This window comes from Mustela lutreola, chromosome 1, assembly GCF_030435805.1.
Source record: "Mustela lutreola isolate mMusLut2 chromosome 1, mMusLut2.pri, whole genome shotgun sequence".
Classification (NCBI taxonomy): Eukaryota; Metazoa; Chordata; class Mammalia; order Carnivora; family Mustelidae; genus Mustela; species Mustela lutreola.
Genome location: NC_081290.1, coordinates 265948351 through 265971521, shown reverse-complemented (window position 1 = coordinate 265971521; position 23171 = coordinate 265948351).

The following is a 23171-nucleotide window of genomic DNA, read 5'->3' as shown; positions in this document are numbered from 1 at the left end:
CTTGACAGACAGAGATCACAAGTAGGCAGAGAGGCAGGCAGAGAGACAGGAGGAAGCAGGTTCCCTGCTGAACAGAGATCCTGATGTGGGGCTCGATCCCAGGACCCTGAGATTTTGACCTGAGCCGAAAGCAGAGGCATCCACTGAGCCACCCAGGCACCCCCTGTTTATTGTTTTTGAGGTTTGATATCTATCTATACCTGGGCTATATCCTGAACTTTTCTAGTTTCCCCAAATATCGAGCCATGAGTCTCCAAACTAAGGTTTCTAATTCTCCCCTGCCCTTTTGACCTAGAACCACTAAGAAACAAGACTGCCTTTGAACCTCATTGGAAAGGCAACACCTGGTACTTCTCACTACCCAGATGGCAGCCAAACCTCAGGTCCCTGAAACCTGCGTTCACATCTCCCAATTGAGAATCCTTCTCCCAGGGGTGCCTGGGTGGCTCAGTGGGTTAAAGCCTTTGCCTTCAGCTTGGGTCATGATCCCAGGGTCCTGGGATCAAGCCCCTCATTGGGTTCTCTGCTCAGCAGGGAGCTGCTTCCTCCTCTCTCTCTCTGCCAGCTTCTCTGCCTACTTGTGATCTCTGTCTGTCAAATAAATAAATAAAATCTCTAAGAAAAAAATGAAAATCCTTCCTCCAGAATCTTGGCACTGCACACCAGTTGGAGATCTAAAATCAAAATGATGAGGGACTTTCCTTCATGGAAGCATCTTAAAGTAAACAGGTCTCAAAGATCAGGGATCAAGATCTTAATCTCCAGTAGGAAACTTCCTTATCATTTGTCTTTTGGCTACTTGCCTCTTCTCTCCATGACTTCCTGGAAAGACAATGCTCTAATTAGGATTTGACAAGCAACAGCTACAGCAGGAAACTTAATGAACTGCTGGGTTTATCATACTAAACCAAAATCAATATGAATTTCCCGCTCAACGATTCAAAACCTTACTGTGTAAGATGTTCAGAAGGCAGATGAATTTTGGTAGCTTGGCTTCCTGTAATCCTTCCACCACAGACCCCTGGCTATTGCCCACAGATGATAGCATCCCCCAAAATGTGAGCAATAAATAATACCACTTTATTACCAACACCACCAACAAGGGTAATGTTGTTCCTTTGTCTATGTGGTAATAAATACACACAGTGTGTCACCTGTCTCAATGGTAGGCAAGAATAGCGCTAGTATGGATGAGAAATTTGAGCAGCACCACTATCACTTCCAAACAAAAGAGAATTGCAGCCTCGGTCCATTCTTCTCAATGAGTATCACCAATCCAAAAGAAGCTTTCCAGCAGATGTGAAGTCCCTCTGGATGGGTGTCATTTGAAGAGCCCCACTTTCCTTGGCTTGGAGTACATGCAAATGAAAACCTGTATCAGAATCTCATCCTTCAACCTGTTAACTATTGCTATTGAAATTAACCCTAAGGACAAAACTGCACAATGAAAGTCCCTAGGATCCCCTGCCAAGGCAGCTTTACATAACAGAAGTACCTGAGATTACTTTGTTGACTGAATAAGGAGTCCGTGCCATAGCAAGCATTTCCCACAACCTAGAGCAACACCTCCCATATTATAGAAACTCAAATACAAGAAGTTAATACACAAACCACTTGGCTAAAATAAAAACCTCTCTTTAAGTTGATTCTTTGATTAATTTGATATCAACTCTTTTGGTTAATGGGGGCCCTGGCTAAAAAGCTTACTGTAGTCTCTCAGTATTGTCCTTCTGAAAATCAACTCTGTAGTCTCCCTAGCATACTGTGTTCTGTCAAGTGCCTCATATGTGTGTTCATGGCCTTAAGTACTACATTAGATGTTCTCCATCGCACTTGGATAAATAGAAACAGGATGGACAAGAGGTGAACAGGAAATAAAAAAATACATAAATAAAAACAATTCAAAAAAGCCTTGCCATGAGCCTGTCATTATAACCTATGAGTTTCACAATGAAATGAGATAAGATTAACTGAACCCTGGAGCATCTGAGTGGCTCAGTCGGTTAAGTGTCCAACTCTTGTTTAGCTGAGGCTCAGGATCTCGGGATTATGAGAATGAGCCCTGCACTGACTTTGCCTTAAGCATGGAATCTACTTCTCTCTCTCCTCCTCCTCCTATGGCCTTTCCCCTGCTCATGCACACTCTCTTTCTAATATAATCATTTATTTTAATTAAAGGGAATAAAAGAATAAAAACTCTGAGGGTGGCTGAGAACAGCAGTAATACCAAATCTCTTATGTATGGAAGGATGGCCAAAGTGGGAGATGGTGAAAGTCATTAAACGAAGAGGCCATCAGACTGATGTGGCTCTAACACATTGGCAGCCTATGTGAGCAAACTTGAAACCTAAGCCACAGTAGATTGGAAATACATTTGTATTCAACAAAATGAAATCTAAGAGCAATCAGTTACAACTGCCTAGGTTTTCCCAAATAAGGCAACTACTGAAGCTTATGCAATTAATGATCACCCTGCGATTTTGCACCTGCCCTATCAGTGTTTCCCTTTCCCTCTGTCTGCAGAGTACCCCTCCCAATTTTCAGATTGACAGTGCCATATTGGAATCAACTTTTGTTCAAACAAACATAATTTTTTTAACGTAACTCAGTTATATCTGTTAACACCTGTCAGTTTAAAATTATACTTTTTCTTCCCAAAACATACTTAAAGACTAAAATGTTCAGCTGAAATATTTAGGACATAGTGTAGGGGAAAATTTTCACCATGAGTCTTCCCACATGCTTGACTGGCTGGCAATGGTTTAACCTTCGACTTTAGTAGAGAATTGTGTTCACATGTGATCTTTATTACATTCATATATTCTTTTTCATTTACAAAATCAGCTTCCACCTCTTTCCAAATAATGCTTCTTGGAGAACCATAGGGAAGTTTAAGGAGTTAGAAGGTACTTGCAACCTCAGTTCCTTTTCATTTAGATTGCATGATAAATTATAGAGAAATAGCATTTGAATATTTAAATATTTTTTATGGCAAGTCCTAAAGTCCTTTTTTACGTTAGAGGACTTTTGTCCTTTTCCTGCTTTCTTTGTTCCAGATCTTTATTGCCAAGTATAGTTTTACATAAACTAAGAAAATCTGTTAGAAGATAATTCAGGCTTATGATTTTCCGGGTAATTGGTATCAATTTTTCTAAAGAAAAAAATTCAGTATCCCAGAATTATACATTGACAGAGAACCTAAAACCAGTCATGTAAAAACAGATTTGGTGGGAATCTATTTTTAGCATATTTCTATCATAAATAGCAAGATTATGTGCGAAAGTATGAGAGAACCCCTCCCCCCCCCCACTGGAGATCCCCATCTGTCCTTAGTACTTGCATATCACTTCCTTTCTCTGCCTTCCCTTTCTCCTTCACCCCCCCCCTTTTCCTTCCTCTTTCCTTTTAACTTCCTTTTGTTTTTACTAAGGCATGTGCGCGCGCACACACACAACCAGCTGTTGTTTTATTTAGAGTACATAAGCATACTTTGGAAATGGCAAGAAGTATACTCCTGAAACAGTCAAATTTGAAGAGGACTACTTACGTCAGACAAGGGTCCCCCATATTTGAAGAAATGGTCTGTTTTCAGTTAATCTATCCTGTCCAAGCTTTTGAAGTATAAGCTTTATGCAGGTCTCTTGATCTTCCTAGGTGCTGGAATAATGCCCAAGGAACTTGGGAATACACTAAGACCAAATTGTTTTGAGTGAATTTCAGAAGCACCTGGAAATACTTTGAAATGCAGTGTGCTGCCTTAGATAACAGCAAGCATCCATTACAGTATTCTAACCAAACACTCTAAAAGGAACTGGTAAACCAGACCCCCTAGTAAAAACTCTTTCAGACAATATACAATAATGCAACTGTCAGGGAGCAAGAATTTCCTGTCCTCTTTAAGGTCTTTCTAGATGGACTAAGACTCAAATTGACATGGAACAGTTTAACAGAAGAAGATCAAATTTAACTTCCTACTTACTGGTATTCCACACAAACATGGAAAGACCAAACATGGGCCAAATGAAGTATCTATGTCATTCTGACCTAAGGAGAAGAGGGTAAAGATCTGGGACTTCAAAGGGAAGTAATACAAATTATAAGAGGAAGAAGAATAAATGTTTGATAGGCAATGGTTTGCTGGACCACGGGGAAACAGTGGGACAGAGAGGACTTTGATCCAACAGTTCTTGCTAAGTTCCTCCCTATCACACCCATTTCATTATCATGATATAGTTATCTATGATGATAGCTCTCTTCCTACAGTAGGTCCTTTATCTAAATTCTTTTTTTTCCTTTGGTTATAATTAAAATAATAAAATTTTATTTTATTTTATTTTTAATTTTTTAATTTTATTAAGATTTTATTTATTTATTTAACACACAGAGAGCGATCACAAGTAGGCAGAGAGGCAGGCAGAGAGAGAGAGGGGGGAAGCAGGCTCCCTGCTGAGCAGAGAGCCCAGTGCAGGACTTGATCCCAGGACCCTGAGATCATGACCCAAGCCAAAGGCAGAGGCACCCAGGCACCCCTATCTAAATTCTTTCTTAGTCAGTTGTACGGAGGTGAGAGCTTTTCCTGAACCTGCTAGATTTTGATTGCTTTTTAACTCAAAATAACCTTCCTGCCAAAGTGGCCCATCTAGGGGCAACCAGCCCTTGGTCCCCACATAAGAAATAACAAAGTCTTTTCTTCTTTAAACTAAACATGTATTCATCGACTCAAAACTAATTTTTTAAGAAGACTTTATTTATGTATTTATTTATTTGAGAGAAAGTATGCAGGGAGGAGGGGCAGAGAGAGAGGGAGAGGGAATCTCTAGTAGACTCCATGCCGAGCACAGGATCAATCTCAAGACTGAGATCATGACCTGAGCCAAAACCAAGAGTGAGATGGTTAACTGACTGAGTCATCCAGGCACCCCTGGACTCAAAACTATTAAATTTTTTTTAATTTTTCAAAAAATAATTTCTAAGAGAAACTTTTCCTTTGAGGGATTTATCAATTTGGAGAGATATATAAAATTTATGATTATACATCTTTGATAATATGTTGACTTATTTTGTAGATATTTGGTTAAAATCAAATAGTAAAATTTGAAGACTAGAGTGATTTTGCCTTGAAGGAATGACTAGAAATAGTTCAACATCTTGAAAAGGTGACATTGTTTCAGGTATTCTTTTTTTTTTTTTTTTTAAGATTTTATTCATTTATTTGACACAGAGAGAGAAAGAGTACAGCAGAGAGAGCAGAAGAGGAAGAAGCAGGTTCCCTACTGACCAGGGAGCTCAATGCAGGACTCGATCTCAGAACTCTGAAATCATGACCTGAGCTGAAGGCAGTCTCTTAACCAGCTGAACTATCCAGGTACTCTCTTTATCAGTTTATTCTAAGCTAACAACTAGTAGAATTTGACCTTTATGGGATAAAAAGATAATTTTCCAATATAAGGTGAGGAAAGTAAAGTGGTTTAGGACACCCTACTGTAATGCATTGCTAAAATTATTAGTAGAATTGAGTGTGTTCATAGTCTAGATTCCCATTAAGGAAGGCATCAAAGTGGTTGGGGTTCATACTATTTAATAGATATTATATACTTACTTTTAAAATTATAGGGGTAAGAAATGAAGGATTGAAATGGACCTCAGTATCACTTTAGAAAATTATTTTCCTATCATGCTCCCAGGAACCTCAGGGACACCATTACCGTTGTCAGATTGCTCAGGATTTCCTGCTGGAGAAGGAAGGTGCGGAGCATGAAACATGGTGGGAAAGACCTGTTTAGGAGGCAACCTGGCCTCCAAATTTGGATTCAGAGAGAATTTTTCTGATACTACATTTTGTTAACAAATTTGGTAGTGAAGTTCCAATAGAAGAAAATTGCCTGAAGTTGAACATGTTTGTGTGTGTGTGTGCAATTAGCTCTTTGTTAAAATGAGAAAAAAAAAAAAATCTGTCATTTGGATGGTAAAACAATATTGTTTCTTTTTATATTTTTCTTGGGAAAAGTATATTATGAATTGCACGTACCAAAACCAAGTATAAAGATATTCAGAAATATAAACCTTCCAAAAAACCTGTGATAATGGGATTTGTATCCATCACGTACTAAAGTATTCTAAAAAGTTTAAGGAAATGTTATCTCAGGGTGCGTTCCTTCAGAAAGCAGAACATATGTATGGAATGAAAGTCTTAGAAAACACAGGTTTGCACTTAGATACCAGGAGTACAGCGGTCATAACTGAGAACGACTTCCTGCTGATGTCGAAACAAAGAAGCCAAAGAGATCCAATAATGAGTTTCTTAAAAAGTGTGCCTGGCTTTAAATCCACCATTTCTCCCCATAACAAAATGTGATGGGCATTTTCTGGTTTGCGAAACTGTCTCTTTCCTGTCTTTCAGATAGCACCTCAACCATCGCCTTCTCAAGAATCTTTCTCAGAGTATATTATCAAAAGTGGCTTCTTCCCAAAATTTTGTCTCATCACCTTTATATTTCCTCCAGGGTCTTGTTGCAAATCTGCAACTACCTGGTTGTGGATTGGTTGAGTGGCTTGTTTACATTGTTAATTATCTCCAGTTTCCATAAAATACTAGCACCATGAGGGCAACTCAGGTGGTCTTCCTTACCAAACTCATCCACGAAATGCACCCATAACAAGACAATCTGAAGACATGGGTATCTTTTTGAGGTGTATTTCATAATTGAGTATATAGACGAAAACAGACTGTATCGTGTTCAAACTAACGATGTGATCTTTTCTTCAGTTGCTTGAAATAGCATCTTTTCTGTCTTCCTGAATGCATTTGCGCACACATGTATGATAGGGATGATTTATGATGGTTAGGATGGTTATGATGAAATAATGTGTTGCATTTCCAAAATAAATTAATGACCACTTTCACAGGGATATATACTTGCCTCTCCAGTTCTGAAACAATAGACCCTGTGGCCTGTACTTTCTATACCAGGATGTGAGTTGGCACCCTGGGATGCAAAGGTGAACAATACTTTTTTTTGTTTTTGCTCCAAGATGCGCGGGGGAAATAAGCTAAAATTTTAAAACTTAATCTTTAAATTAAAAGTTAATACAGCTAAGGAATCGGATGCAAATCCATATGAATCTTTAAGATTTAAAGGAATTTCTTGCTACCTGATTAGAGCCCAGAAAGGTTAAATATTCACTTTCTTTTCAGTGGAATAATGATGGGTAAAACATTTTGAGAAATATCTTTAGGGCATTTGTTCTCATTGATACATCAATTAAAACGTTTGGTAAGAAAACTTTATTCCCTTGGGAAACCAGTAATCTATTTTCAAGAAGTTGTATTATAATGCACAAGAATTTCAAATGGCACAAGTTACACTGTTTCTGTTTTTAAAAATAGAAAAATCTAAAAGCCAGCTGATGAATGCAAACCAACGTGTTATTCGTGCATGCTGTCTTAAAAGGCTAGATTTCCCATTGTTAACCTGCACTTTAAATGGCCTTTGCTAGAAATGCAGGAATTGCCCTCACAGTGTTATCAATATAAAAGCATCATTGTGTTTACCGCTGCTGGAAATCTTTTTGTTCTTGTCCGTTTCTAGCTCTCCTTTATGCAGCTGCTTGGCCAATTTGAAATGTTTTGCTCAGAGATGACGAGGGTAAGACTTTGAATGCCTTTTTCTCAGGAGAAATCATCAAACACCACTGAAGACAAATTTTTCCTGAATAGGAAATCCTTATTAAGTCATTTTCACTCATATTTCAGTCCTGTTTATGAAGCCTGGTAATCACAGAGGACAGGAAGAGCAAAGACTGTTAAGGGTAAAAAGAGAACAATATATTCATGCCACATAAAGAAGTGAGATGGGAATGTGGAGAAAGGGAAGCAGATGAGAAGCAAAGAGAAAGGAAAATCAGGTGATTGAAGTAGAAGCTTTGAATGAAGACAGGCAAATAAATGCTGAAAACCATTTCCCTTAAACTTTCTTTCTTTTTTTTTTTTAAGGATTGATTATTTTTAAGAAAGAGACTTTTTTAGTATTAATATTCTGATAAATGCACTTATTACCGAGTGATGAAAACACAGTTTTTAAATCCTTTTAAAAGCCCTTTGTCACTTCAGGCTTTTACAACAAGAACAATAAACAATATAAATAGATTCATAAAAGTTATTTTAAAGGAAGGAGTAAGAGACGAGTGTTGCATTCTGAATTAAAGACTGTGGTCTTATTTTGAAGTTTGGCCAAACAGAAGGCTTCTCTTAAAATGAATTCTCTTCATCATTCATTGAGAGTTGGAAAGGGCCCTGTTTTAGGTATCTTACGGGGACTTTAATGCTGTGTGCAGGCAATATTGTCTCACTCAATGTCTGAGTGCATGGGAATGCCCATAAATGCAATCTCCCCAACCCCCAGCACCAAAACTACTTACAAGCATTCCCCATGTCAGACAGAAGGATAAGGATACACTGGATAATTTCAATCGTCATCATCAAGACTACCAAAGTGTCTGTTTAAAGTTCTTTAAATAAGGGGTGCATGGGTGGCTCAGTAGATTAAAACCTCTGCCTTTGGCTCAGGTCATGATCCCAGGGTCCTGGGATTGCGCCCCACATTAGGCTCTCTGTTCAGCAGGGAGCCTGCTTCCCTTCCTCTCTCTCCACCTGCCCCTCTGCCTATTTGTGATCTCTGTCAGATGAATAAATACAATTTAAAAAAAAATTTTTTTTTAAATAAAGTTCTCCAAATAAAATACAAGTGAAGGGGCACCTAGGTGGCTCAGGTGTTTAGGCATCCGACTTCGGCTTAGGTCATGATCTGGGAGTCCTGGAATAGAGCCCCACATGGGGTTCCACACTCAGTGGGGGGTCTGCTTCTCGCCTTCCTTCTCCCTCTGACCCTCCTCCACTTGTGCTCTAACAAAATCTTTATAAAAAATAGAGTAAAATAATAAAATAAAATAAGCAATAAAAATAAAAATAAAAAATAAATAAATAAAAATTTAAAAAATAAATAAAATAAAAAAATAAAATAAAATAAACATGAAGTGAATGGGTCTTTTCTCCCTGAATTACATAATCCTCCTGGTGTGCATAGATAGCACTAATTATTCATGCGGATAGCAGGTGGGTGCCCACTTTTGCTGTGGCATCATTGTGTGTGTGCCTGTGATTCCGTGTGAGTCTTCCTGGATATAAACGTTGTGTAGGATTAAAATTTTCATTTATTTCTCTAGGTCATGTGCTTATAACATCACGAGGGCAGGTCTGGAAGTTTCAGTGTTAGGCTCGCCCGGGGAAGTCCACAGAGGTGAAGAAAAGGGAATCACGGTGTCCCTTTGAGCCCCTGGAACCACTAAAACTCAGTTCTGAGCCACTAAAAATCAATGTGGTAAAAACTGAAGGGGTTCAATATGGGACCCCCCCAGAATGTACTACTTTGGCATGTAGATTACTTTGAGCTGAAGGCAATTGAGATCCTGTGGACTTAAGGGAAAATCTGCTCCTTCTTTAACTACATACAAGAATCTAACTGGGGGGTCTTTCACAGAATAAGGGTGATTAGCAGAGACAAATTTTATCTGAGTGATCCATCTGTAGAGCAGGGAAAACATCTAATTACCAAACACCTGCTCTTCTTATGGCTTTGTGAAGTGCATTTCTTCTGAACTCTCAGACCCCTATCCACTACTTTTTAGTTCAAGATGACCTATATAATCCTCACTTTGCCTAACTGCCTTTGGAATTTTCACATCTGTGTGGATTCCCAGCACATACACTTTTAAATTTTATTTTCTCCTCTTAATCTGTCACCTTTCCAATTTGATCCTTAGTCCAGCCAGAAGGACAGGAATTTCTTGTTCCCCAACAAAATTAATATACCTCTGTATGGAGAAAAGGTAGGCTATTAACTATGGAAATCATGTGGTTTAGAGCCAAAGAAGCAGAAGTTCAAATTTAGGCTCTGACACATAATAACTATATGATTTGGGGCAAATAAATGTATATTACTGTGTCAAGGCTTTCTTTCCTAATAAATTTATTTGAAAACTTGCAACATTAATGTGAAGAGGGGAAAAAAAACTGTATACATTGTCTAGAAATATTTATTGAGGTTCTGTATGTTCAAGACTCATTTTCATATGCCAGCGGATAGCTTTTACTTATCACTGTTTTTTTATTAATAAGTTTTATAATAAAAATTTTCCTTCACTGTAAGAATTAAAGAAGCATTTCTCTCTTATTTTAGGCACTATCATGCCCAGACGGAATGAAGCATATTCACAAATCACAGTAACTCTTCTTTGGTGTCACACGGTGTCCCAGCACTAGAGGTGAGAACTTGCTATTAAAATTCACTTCTGGCAATTAAACCCAAAAGAGAGAGCTGTGATGATACCAAATTTTAGCAGAGAATCAGCTGGGATTTTAGAATTTCTTCAACATTTTTGTGTGATAGAAAGTTATCTATTTCTAAATACTACATACAGCATAGGTAATTTATATCTTAAAATCATCAATAAAAATGAGAGATAACATGTACAGAGGGCTTTTTATAGGCTGGCCACTAACTGCTTTATGCTTTATGAATATTAACTCATTTAATCTTGTGAACTTAAGTACATTTATTTCCTTTATTTTCAAATGAGAAAACTGTGGTCAATTATTATTCTCAAGATTGCATGTCTAATACTCAGATACTTTAATGTTTTCTTTTTTATAAATGAAGAAACAGAGACACCGTGAAGTCAACTTAAATTTCACAAGGTTACATAGTTAGTACGTGCAGAAATGGGACTTGAACCCAGGTTGCAAATCATAAAGAATCTATGCTCAGCCGTTAGGCTATCCTGCTAATGTCAGACTCAAACAAGCCACTCACAGATGCGGATATAAATAACAAATAATTAAATAAATAAACAAAATTTATTTTCCTTAGCAGTTTTTAAAATGTTATTTTGAATTAGAAAGTAATAGATGCTTATTATCAAGAATTTGGAAAACACAAACAAGCACATAAAATTAAGAATTCTACACCATTCCAGAGATGTCGTTATTAATATTTGGTATTTTTTGGTATATTTACTCTCCATTGTTCTTATGCTTTTGGTACATATATATTTCATAATTAGTAGCAGGTATATAAATCTATATTTCGCAGTATGTATATGTACAAATTTTACTAGAGCCGATATTCTTTAAAACAAGAAATGTAATGGCTACATGGATTCCATTATCATAATTATCTAGCCCTTTACCTTCAGTGACCAGAAGTGTTTGTGTTATGGCTAGTGCTAAATGAATACACTAAACAAATTTATTTTTATTTAACAGAAGTAATCTTCTTTTCCAGTTTCTACTTTTGTAAAAGTCACAGCCAATATCTCTATGTTTCTCCTACATCTATTTCTACTTAAATTATTTAAGACCAATTTCAGCATAATTACTAGGTCAAATGGGCCTCCCAATTTTGAGTAGTTTTGTGTGATGCAGCATTTGCATTGGGCTCCTTCGCCTCACCCCCCGCCCCCTGTGATTCATGGCACAGAAGGGGAAAAAAAAGAGAGAGAGAATGAGAGAGAGATGGACACTCTTTAAATTTGGACTATTAAGATTCTTTTCAAAGGGGAAACCAAGGACATCACTTGATATAGGCTAAACTTGGAGACAGAAGAGTCAGCAGGGTATAGTGCTTTCTCTCCTCTTGGCATCCCATGGAAAGTATGCTTAGGCTTGGATATAGTTGAATATATTATGGGGATGGACTCCAGTAGAAAGATGCTGCTCTGCCTCCCACACATCTCCCTTTTCAGGCTGAAAAGAATAGTGTGGAGTGGGGAACACACAAAAAAAATTGAGTTCAGTAGCTAGACCATCTATATGATTTTGTGCATGGTGGGGACCTACCCTAGGACCTTTATTGTTGGCAATAAAGAATATTCTTTATCTTCAAAGAAGTCAGGTCTGGCTTTGTGTGATCCTAAGCCAACTGGTTTTCTGCCATTTTCCAGAAGATGCAACTATGGACCAAATCTCAGGAGGGTTTAACATAGAGAATGTTCTGATAGATGTTCTGACCATTGACTTCTGCCAAGCAGCATAGCCTTGAAAAAGCAAGCATTTGCCTCATTTAATGGTCAACACCTTCAGAAGCTTTATAGGATAATAGATATTAGATATAGATATATATTATATCTATATTTGTCTCGATACATATATATATATATATATATATATATATATATAAAACATCAGTTCTCATTATTATAAGCTGAATAATGTTTTAATATAATTATATCAGAACTTTAGTTCCAACATCATCTGTTTTATCTTATATACCACTTAGGTCTTTGTATAACGTCAGAAGCAGTGTGTGATTTCACGCTGAGTCCTATTTATACCCAGAGATTAGGCATTTTGTTCTAATTTTGAAGGTGAGAATCCTTTAAAGGGAGATCCTCTAGTTGTTAAAGGAATGAAACCACCTACAGCTTTTTCATCCTATTTTGGAGCACTTTGGGAAACTAGCCAAAATTCTTATTTCCCATTTTCCCTGTTGTACAAATGTAATAATTATCACCACGACAATACTCTCATGTCTTTTATGAAAAAAAAAAATATCCAACATCAATGAAATAACATTCACATGTTTAATCTGAGATACTGGTTGAATTAAGACACCAGTTTGAATCTGAAACATTAGTTGAATTGAGAACCCTACTTGCCCAATCTGATTTTTAAATATAATCCTTCATCCATTCAGTATGATTTGGCATTTTTGTTTCATTTTTCTAAACTTAGATTACTTTTAGTAGATTGGAAATGTGTTCATTTTTATAAAAGTTATTATATTCCATGTACAAGTTTGAACTATAGAGAGGCTGGGCTGGAGAAATATGAATAAAAGGAAAATGAGAGATGGTATTAATGAAAGAGACATCATTCACTTAGAAGTTACCATATTAGGAATAATGAATACATAAGTTTTTATAAATTATGCAATCTAGCATCTGTTTTCCTTGGCAAACTTTCTCTTCTTCGGTTGTTAAGTGTGCATTCCTCAGATGTGCTAGATAAGTAGTTATTATAAGATGTAATTAGTGCGAAGGCTTCAGGAGTACCATTCACATTATATGACTCATGCAATTTACCCAAGTCATGGGTACATTGAAAGAAGGAGCCCTTTCTTTATAATGCACTTCACTCTATCCCTAGGCTCTTCTAGGCCAAGTGGTGCATAAAAATGAACCAATGTACTTTTGACACACCTAGATCTCTACTCCTCTGGAGACCGCATGGAATTGGCATTTGTCTAACCATGCCTAATATTAGCCACAGTCCTGAGCTAGTGTCAAAGTACTAAATCCAATTAGTGAGCAAAAGGTAAGAAGTGACTGGCTGTCACTCAGCTTGGTCAAGTCATTTATTCCAACAAAGTTATGCTGGGTATTGTAAAAATTGGCTCATCAGAAAGATAGGAAAGTTACCCTAAAACTACTGTTTTCTTTTTTATTGGTTGTATTTATTATCTTTTTCCTTTTCTGTACCAGTCAAAAATATTTTATTTTATCTTTTTTTGCACATCATTATTGTGCTTTTGAAAGATAAAAAACTGACCATAAGAAAATAACTGTTCTCTTTATTTGTGGGGAAAACAATTGTACAGGCTGTAGCAGTTTCTGTTTTGCTTCAACAGCATCCAGGTAACACTGCTTAAACCTACCCAAGCAAAAGCTCAATAGGGCATTAGAGGGAAAACCAGACATGAACCTTATTTCATTTCCTATTCACCAAGAAGTCCTACAACCCCAGGGTAGCAGGGACTTTGGAGACCTTGGATGAATGATTCATGCCACATCAGTGACCTAATGCCCGTTGAGAGGTGGTTCTTTTTGATTGCTATTTACCGAGGCGGTCTCCCACAAAGAGACCTTGAGTAGGGTGACTCCTCTCTCATCAAAAATCTCCCACTAAATCTCCTCTGACATTAAAAATGCTGTGTCCTACCTTTGGTGAGTTTTCAAAACTGCAGACCGGGCACCTCCTGGTGAAAAGCTATTTCCCTATTTGCAGGTTAAAAAAAAAAAAAATCCAACCATATTTTAGAAAGTGTGACATTTATAATTTTTTCTGGCCCTGATGTATAAATCGTATTTTATAAATACCGTTTACATAGTCTTGCTGATCTCTTCCTTGCCTTTGAGTGTTTGAACCCACTGTAATATCACTCAAAATGCTTTGTTTCTTAGCAAAAAATGATTTATTCAGTAATGTTAACAGCCATCCCCAGTTTAAGCGAAGGTAGTATTAAAGTGACTTATGTGAGAGTCCCAATTTGGTAGCACTAGTGTCCTTATTAAAGTTCTTCATGGATGAATGAAAAATCTAAAAATCATTTGCTTTTATCCACTTAAGATTTTTCTCCCCATCTTCACACTTCTGTGATGATGCCCAAACTTCCCCTCCCCACACCCGCCAACCCAAAGGAGTGGGTTTGGATAATATGGCTACCACCTAAGCCATGCAATGTTCATTCAGAAGATGATGCAAAGTCTGAAGAGTATTCCAAACACTCTGAGAAAAGCCAGCTTACTGACTGTCCTCCCTCATTCCAAGCCGCTGCTGTACAAAGACTTTGCGTGCTATCTGCAATCTTTTATCGTAGTTGCTGTTCCTCTTGTTCCCATTCTGTTTTTGCATCTAGGCTGCCCATCTCTATTCTTGACTTGCATCCTAGAAGGCTTATCTCAAGTAAATAGGACACAGCAGAATGCCATGCAAAGCAATTTTACTAAAAATCCTACATCAGTCCAAAGGCTTTTTCTCTTCTCACTAGGGTTTTAATTGACGTACACATTTAGAAATTCAAAGTATTGATTTTCAGCAGTCTTCACTTGGTAATGACTGCCCACTTAGCCACTCTCAGAATTAAAATTCAAAAGGAAGAGTTTCCATCTGTTTGAAAAATATAACACATTACCTATTATTGATGATATTATTTTGTTAAGTATGTGCATAACTGCATATTTTCATCGGGTAAGCTGATAGAGGTGAGATAGTTTCTTGCTAACCACAGAAATTCTGTAAATAGAATCTTTCTGGAACAAATGTTATGCATAAAATTAGCTTTGTTTAAAATTCACATCCAAATACAATGTGAGTCTATTTATCACATTATCTTCCTTTTCCACATCTAAAAATCACAAAACACTCTAAAGCATTCTCTCTACCTTCATTTTATAAGCAAATGTTTAATTTGCATTAGCAAACTAAACAAGCACATTTCATAGACATGGAAGCATTTACAATGAAAATACCTGCGGGCCAACTATTCACAACTGGAGTATTTATGAAACTAGTTATAGGGCAAAAAAGCAAAAAAAAAAAAGAAAAAAAAAGAGAAATATCTATGTGATAAAAGTTTTCGTTCCAAAATAATCCTTGGTTTTTTACTATGATGACATTGATTCCTCATGATTCCTTGTGATTTCACAATTCTGCATATATCCAGCCCAGAGGGCAAAAGCCAGTCTCACTTTTTGACAAGTATTTGCCATGAAGAGGGAGAAACTATTCTCTTCTCTTCAACGTGGAGAAGGAGAAACGTTTTGACACTCGTCTGTTGTGCCTGCAATTCATAACTCAGTCTTTCCTTCTTTATTTAATCCCTCTTTTAAATACAGTCTGGTAGCATGTAATGAAACTTTTGGCTACAAAATATTCTCTATCATATCTTTATATTATGGAGATGTGTATTGGCTACTTTTCTTAATTTGGGGGCTTTAGTAAGATTCTGAGATGGTCTCCTGTTATATCATCCTGGAGCTCAGAGGAGCTTGGTTTAAATGTCCAGACTATATCTAGATGAGATTTAAGGCCATAGTAAAGGGCAAAATTACCTAAAAATATGTACAGAGCGTTTAAAAAAAACCAAAAAAACAATAAGGACCTACAGGGAAGCATTTATAGTTTTAATGGAGGAAGAGAAGGAGATTTGAAAAGAGACCAAATGTGACTACATTTCTAAGAGAACAATCAGGAGAGTATGGTATTATGGAAATTCTAATGATTAAGGTTCTCAGGTGATGATAAATAAATTTTGGCTTGCTTATTTAAGCCAAAGGGATTTATTAAAAAATGTTATGTGATTTACAGTATCTTTGAGAAGATAATGGAGTTGAGATTGGTTGTGTGAGAGCCTTAAAGAGATTAACCAGAGAAGATGCCCAAGCTCATCTTGATACACTAGAGCTGTCACCTCACTAAGTGTGGCATCTCTTACATGAGGATGAGGAAACCAACCAATCATAGCACTCATCCAGAAGAACAGAAGTATCTGCTACTACACTTGTCTGTAGAGCCAAGAGTTCTGCCTTAAAACCTGGCCTTGTAAACCTAAAGGTCATCGGTAAAGTGAAGAGCCATTTCATTTTATTGTTGGTAACAGAAAGTGCTCTGCAGCTTGTCAAAAGGTGAGTGGGATATGAGAATGTGGGTAAAGTTTTTATAAAACTCTGGAAAGCCTTTGACACTGAAGGAGGGTATAAAAATGGGAGAACTGGAAGCAGGTATTTCAGTAGTTTCTTTCATGTATTTTTCTTTAGGGTGATGTTAGCATGCATTTCTGTACTGATTAAATATATATAAAAAGATAGTGAGATTAATAAGGTCTAGATGAAGATTCAAAGTTCTTAAAAATGAGAGAGCAAATGGGAGAAAGATTATAATATTGAGCAACTCGCCTTTGAAAAAGCACTTTGTTGGGCACCTGAGTGGCTCAGTGGGTGAAGCCTCTGCCTTTGGTTCGGGTCATGGTCTCAAGGTCCTGGGATCGAGTCCCACATCAGGCTCTGTGCTCAGCAGGGAGCCTGCTTCCCCCCCCCCCCCCCGCCTTTCTCTGCCTACTTGTGATCTCTCTCTCTCTCTCTCTGTCAAATAAATAAATAAGTAATCTTAAAAGAAAAAGCACTTGGTTGGATATAAACGGTCAGTGAAGGTAGAGATGTGCGCAGTTACATTTTTAGGTAAAGATAGGAAAATAGAGGTACGCCTGTTAGATATTTTAATCTCATCAAAATATGAATTCTTATCATCAGCTGATATAGGGACCCGGTGTAGAAAGCAGGGTAATATAGGAAAGTTGGGAGGGAATATAAACTTTCTTAAGAAACAGTACTAAGATTACCAACCGGTGCTTAGAGTCCTATTTGACACACAAAATTATGGTTTTAGTGTGAATCCAGGTTATGTTATTTGAGTTATTTGGGTGTAATTCAAATGACTCATAGACTAACCTGGATAAGATGGGAAATGAAGGGGCGCCTGGGTGGCTCAGTGGGTTAGGCCGCTGCCTTCGGCTCAGGTCATGATCTCGGCGTCCTGGGATCGAGCCCCGCATTGGGCTCTCTGCTCCACAGGGAGCCTGCTTCCCTTTCTCTCTCTCTCTGCCTGCCTCTCTGTCTACTTGTGATCTCTGTCTGTCAAATAAATAAATAAAATCTTTAAAAAAAAAAAAAGATGGGAAATGAAGACAAAGTGGTTGATAGTAGGAAATCGATGATATGAACAAAGTAGAGGTCATTATATGTTCAAAAATATTTAAGCAGACAGGGGGTGGGGTGGGGAAGGGGTAACCTGGTGATGGGTATTAAGGAGGGCATGTGTTGCTGTGAGCACTGGGTGTTATACTTGAGTAAGTATACGAAATACTTGAGTAAGTATAGAGGAGAGATAGGGAATCGTGGTGATAGAATGGAATGCATGCTCTCAGAATTTTGACATTGGATAGAATTTGGTGATGATACATTCTAAAATCTGACCTTGGAAATGTAGTGTGTTGGGGAGGGGAAAGGTCACGGATGGTTGATGGTGACGAAGTAAATAAACTGAGACTAGAATACTGGATTATTCACAAAAGAGTTTACGGCTCCACCTGGAGCTCATAGAGAAAAGAAAATGATGAATCAGCTTGATAGCTAAAATTTTCAGTGGGGTCACTCATTAAAATCAAGAAGTGGTGATGCAACATGGGGGCTTAAGTGGGTAGAAGAAGAATCAATGAAACAAGATGGGATTGGGAGGGAGACAAACCATAAGTGAATCTTAATCTCACAAAACAAACTGAGGGTTGCTGGGGGGAGGGGGGTTGGGAGAAGGGGGTGGGATTATGGACATTGGGGAGGGTATGTGCTTTGGTGAGTGCTGTGAAGTGTGTAAACCTGGTGATTCACAGACCTGTACCCCTGGGGATAAAAATATATGTTTAGAAAAAATAAAAAATTTAAAAAAAAAATCAAGAAGTGAGATGGGGAAGTTTGTGCCTGAAGAGAAGAGCCTGGTATCCCTAGTTATCTCTGTGAATATCAGAGATATTTGTTTTGTTTTGTTTTGTTTTGTTTCATTGTTGTTGTTGTTTTGTAAAAGAATGTAGAAATTTCCCCTGTTCTGAAATAAAAATAAAGAACAAAGAATACAATTATCTTACCAATTTGTGTAAAAACAAGAAAAAAAGCATTTGATGTGGTGGTCAAGAAGGAAGTGTTCCCTGACTGCAGCCACATTTTGGTTAAAGAGTAATATTTTGAGATTTGGTTAAAATATAGGAAAGTTGGGATGATCATGTTTTAGGAAGCCAGAGGGTACCCCGAAAAGATTTACAACGAAGGGAATGCATGGGTGAATTATTATTGAAGAGGACAAGGGTGAACTTCCAGAAGACGATTGACTAAAGGAGAAACTTAGACCTCAGGCAATGATTAGAGTAAGCAGATCTGGGAGGCATGGTTGACTTGTTGCAGGATTTTTCTGCCTTCAGTGCCCATGGTTTTTGTTCACACCATTTGGAAGAATGAGCAAGAGTATAAAGCTCCCAGAGAAGAAGGGGTCCTGGGAGAGTTGCCCTTGGAGTTTCTAAGTTTAGGGTTTTATATGAGCTCTTTTGCAGAACAAGCTTAAGCAATGGGAATGTGCTGAGTTGTGCCTATCAGGGCTTTGGTCACATATCTGTCTACATATTAGGTTAATGTTTATGTGCTGATAGTCTTTTTTGCTGACATCTGGGGGCTTATGTCTTAACTAGCCTGTGATAGTAACAAATGTTTTATGCTTAATTTTCTTATTTTAGGACATTTTGCAGAAGTCATTTTTGCAAAGTTTACAAAGCAAAATGCTAGTGTTGTCCTTTTGAAGGTACAAACAGGATATTAGTGCTGTTTCATCTTAACTGTCCTGACTCCGTATTTTCCTTTTGGGGACCCTGGCCATGACTATCTAACTGTCCAACTAACTACTAACTGATCTAAATCCTGAGAATCTTTTAGAAGATATTTGCATCAGTCTACTGCTCTGAGAAGCATGTAATAGGATAGATTTAGATGTGAAAGAGAAGCTAATGAGGGAATGCCCATGAAGGATAAAGAGAAGAACTGTCAATTAGCAGGCAGGGAGAATTTCAGACCTCAATGTGGACCCGACCTATGGAGTAAATGAAGGAAAGAGGAAAATTTGTGTTGAAGGAACCTCTGACAGTAGCACAGCTCTGAGAAAATTTGGGACTTAATGATAAGGAGACCCTAAATAAAGATTCCCTAGTGGAAGAGTCCTATGTTGAGCAGAAATAGTGCAGTTCTGAACCCTGCCTTGCTCCGTTAATGGTTGGGGAACATCAACTCAGTTCATGGAAGATACCATGGAACCTCAGCTTCTGGCTCATCCTTGCAGAAGTCTCTCCGAGGAGATCTTAGTAGCACACCTCCACGACTGCCTCAAGGAAATATTCTGTTCTTGTGCCATCAGACTGAACAAGTCTTAGTTTCAAGGACGCTCCCTTTGAAGAAGTTTCCTGAGATAGCACATTTTCCCCCCTAAAATGAATCATATCATCAACTTTTAAAGTTTCTATTAAGCTCACATTTTAGTGGAAAGGACAGGAAGAAATGTATTCACAAAATAAATAATGTAATTATACCATATGGTAAGTTCTATGAAGTTTCCTTATGAAGTCTTTGAAAAAAAGATGAAGATAAATGAATTTGTGGTAGTGTAAATTGACTAATTTACAACTCTTTGAATAGCCTTGCCCCCCAAATATTGAATTATTGATTGATGTTAGTGCACAAGAGAATTTTGAGTGACATTGCAGACCTGATCTTTAACTCTATCCTATTCTACTTTTATTGTTTTAATCAATGAGTTGAACATATGAAAAGACATCAGTAGGTGGTGGGAAGCTGAGGGGAGACACTGAGTGTTTGGGTTGCAAGGAATGAAAGAATCAGAATCCAAAATGATCTCAAGTGTCTGGTATGGCAAACTGGAAGAAATTAAACAGAACAAGATTTATCTAACAGTTCCAACATTATAAGTGCAAGACAGTGAGAGTCACATTCTGTTTGCCATGTTCAGGAAAAGTACTGGCACTCCTGCTTTCAGATTTCGATGTCACATTTTAAAAAGATGGTTGACAATCGAAAGAGTTTATACAGGATAAAAGAAATACAGGCAGGTGACTTAAAGCTATGCCGCAGTTTTAAATGCTAATCAATAGAGGCTGGCATCTCATTGGTCTTAGAACTAAATCTTAAGCTTGTGAGCGTGTGCCAGAAGGCCTTCTATCTGCTTTTGAAGCCCACCAACACCTTCTGCACCAAGGACTTTATAAACTTGCTCTCTTCTCTCCATGAATATTCTACTTCCTCTTCCCTAGCATCAGCACTGTCATTTCCATGCTCCTGGGGAGGTGCACAGGCATATGGAAACACATACATTCACAGGGACGCACAGACCCATGTGCATGCACACACACACGTGTGCGTGCGCACACACACACACACACGTGTCAAGGCTTGCTTCCCCTTTGTCTAACATGCTCCTGGCCACTTATAACTCATCTAGTAAGTGCTTAGTTTAGAACTGATATGAGGTGGGTGCTTGGGTGGCTCAGTGGGTTAAGCCTCTACCTTCCACCCAGCTGATGATCTCAGGGTCCTGGGATCCAGCCCCACATCCGGCTCTCTACTCAGCAGGGAGCCTGCTTCCCCCCACCCCCACCTCTCTCTTCTGCCTCTCTGCCTGGTTGTGATCTCCCTCTGTCAAATAAATAAATGAAATCTTTAAAAAAAAATAAAAGAACTGATACGAGGAATATTTTTGAAGAAATGAACATGCTTACCTTGAGATAAGAGACTTGAGAGACAAGGATAGAAACTGAGTAATTGTTTAAAATAGTTGGAAGGCCTTCTTTTGGAAGATCTATTAACTTGTTTAGGTGAAAGTGTGCTTGGCTGGTTCCATTGGTAAAACATGTGACTCTTGATTTTGGAGGTAGAATTTACTTTAAATTGAAAGAATTTACTTTAAATTGAAAGTGAAATAGAAAGTGGCAAAACTGCAAGAGACAGTTTAAAGCGGTGGGGCCAGAGTTTACTCAATAATTGGGAAAGTTTTCAAAACGGAATAATTATTTACAGAACAGACTACTTTTTGTGATACTTAATTTCCTTCACTAAAAATGTTCAGCAATCTTATTTTTTTATTTCTTAGGCACATTTCCTTTTCACATTTCTACATCTCTGGAATTAGAATATCTCTTTCATGTGATATTACCTTAAAATTGTTATTATAATTATTATTTTCCATTATTCCTGATCATCAGAAATTGTCAGCATTTAACTTGAAGAATAGTTGTCACAGGATTGAAAGATAAACCTGAGTATTACCTCCTAGAAATCAGATGGCTGTGTGAAGAGGAGGGTTGATGGTGATTAGATATCAAATAATGTTCCTGTAGGCTTCTAATGTTATCCTTCCAATGCTGCTGATAGTGGAGAGGATGATCTCATGTGGAAAAAACTAAGCATCTTGACTCTTGAGCTGGTTGATTCAAAAGAGTAAGATTCTGGGAATGTAGAAATTTTGGAATTCATGAACCAAATTATGTTTTTGGTTTTTTTAAGATTTTATTTATTTATTTCACAGACAGAGATCACAAGTAGGCAGAGAGGCAGGCAGAGAGAGAGGAGAAAGCAGGCTCCCCGCGGAGCAGAGAGCCCAATGTAGGGCTCGATCCCAGGACCCTGGGATCATGACCTGAGCTGAAGGCAGAGGCTTTAACCCACTGAGCCACCTAGGCGCCCAAATTATGTTGTTTTATTTTTCTTTTGATGTATGCACAAAAGTAATGTATAAAAAGACAACCATACCCAATTAAGTCCAAAAGAAGGCTTTAGTAAGTATACAGCTTAAATCCTGAGAAAACAGTATTGTAGTGTAATTGGTAGTGGTTTTTTCCCCCCTTTCAAATGGTATTTAAACTAACACAAGTCTAAGAATCAATTTTAGCTTATTTTCTATGGAGTATGATTTAGATTCTAGATTATGCTACCTTTATTATTATTATTTTTTTAATTTATTTGTTTGACAGACAGAGATAACAAGTAGGCAGAGAGGCAGGCTGAGAGAGAGAGGAGGAAGCAGACAGCCCGATGTGGGGCTCAATCCCAGGACCCTGGGATCATGACCCAAGTCGAAGGTAGAGGCTTTTATCCACTGAGCTATTCAGGTGCCCCATAGATTATGCTACCTTTAAAAGGGATGTATGTTGAAGAGCATACACTGAAATTCTATGGATAATTGGGACCTAACCTATTTCCATTACATTTTAATCTTAAATTTCCTTGCTTAGTGTTATAGCTTGAATTGCGGCCCACCAAAAGAAATGTTGAAGTCCTACTGTCCATATCTGTTAATGTGACCTTATACAGAAATAGAATACTTGCACATGTGATCAAGATGAATTCAGACTGAACTAAAGTGGGTCCTTATCCAGTAGGACTGATATTCACATAAGAAAAGAGGGACACAGGGAGAAGAATGCCATGGGAATACACAGAGACACGGAGGGAAGAGGGTCACGTCAGAAAGCAGATCAGAGTTACGATTCCAAAAGCCAAGAGACATCTGGGGCTACCAGAAGCTGGAAGAGGCAAAAGAAAAATCTTTCCCTAGAAGCTTTGGAAGAATTGTGACTCTGGAGAAAACCTTTATTGGGGGCATCTAGCCTCAGGAACTGTAAAACAAATGTCCTATTGCTTTAAAATCTGTACTAGTTTCCTAGAGCTGCCATAATAAAGTATGACAAACTGGGTGTCTTAAAACAACAGAAATTTATTTTCTCACAGTTCCAGAG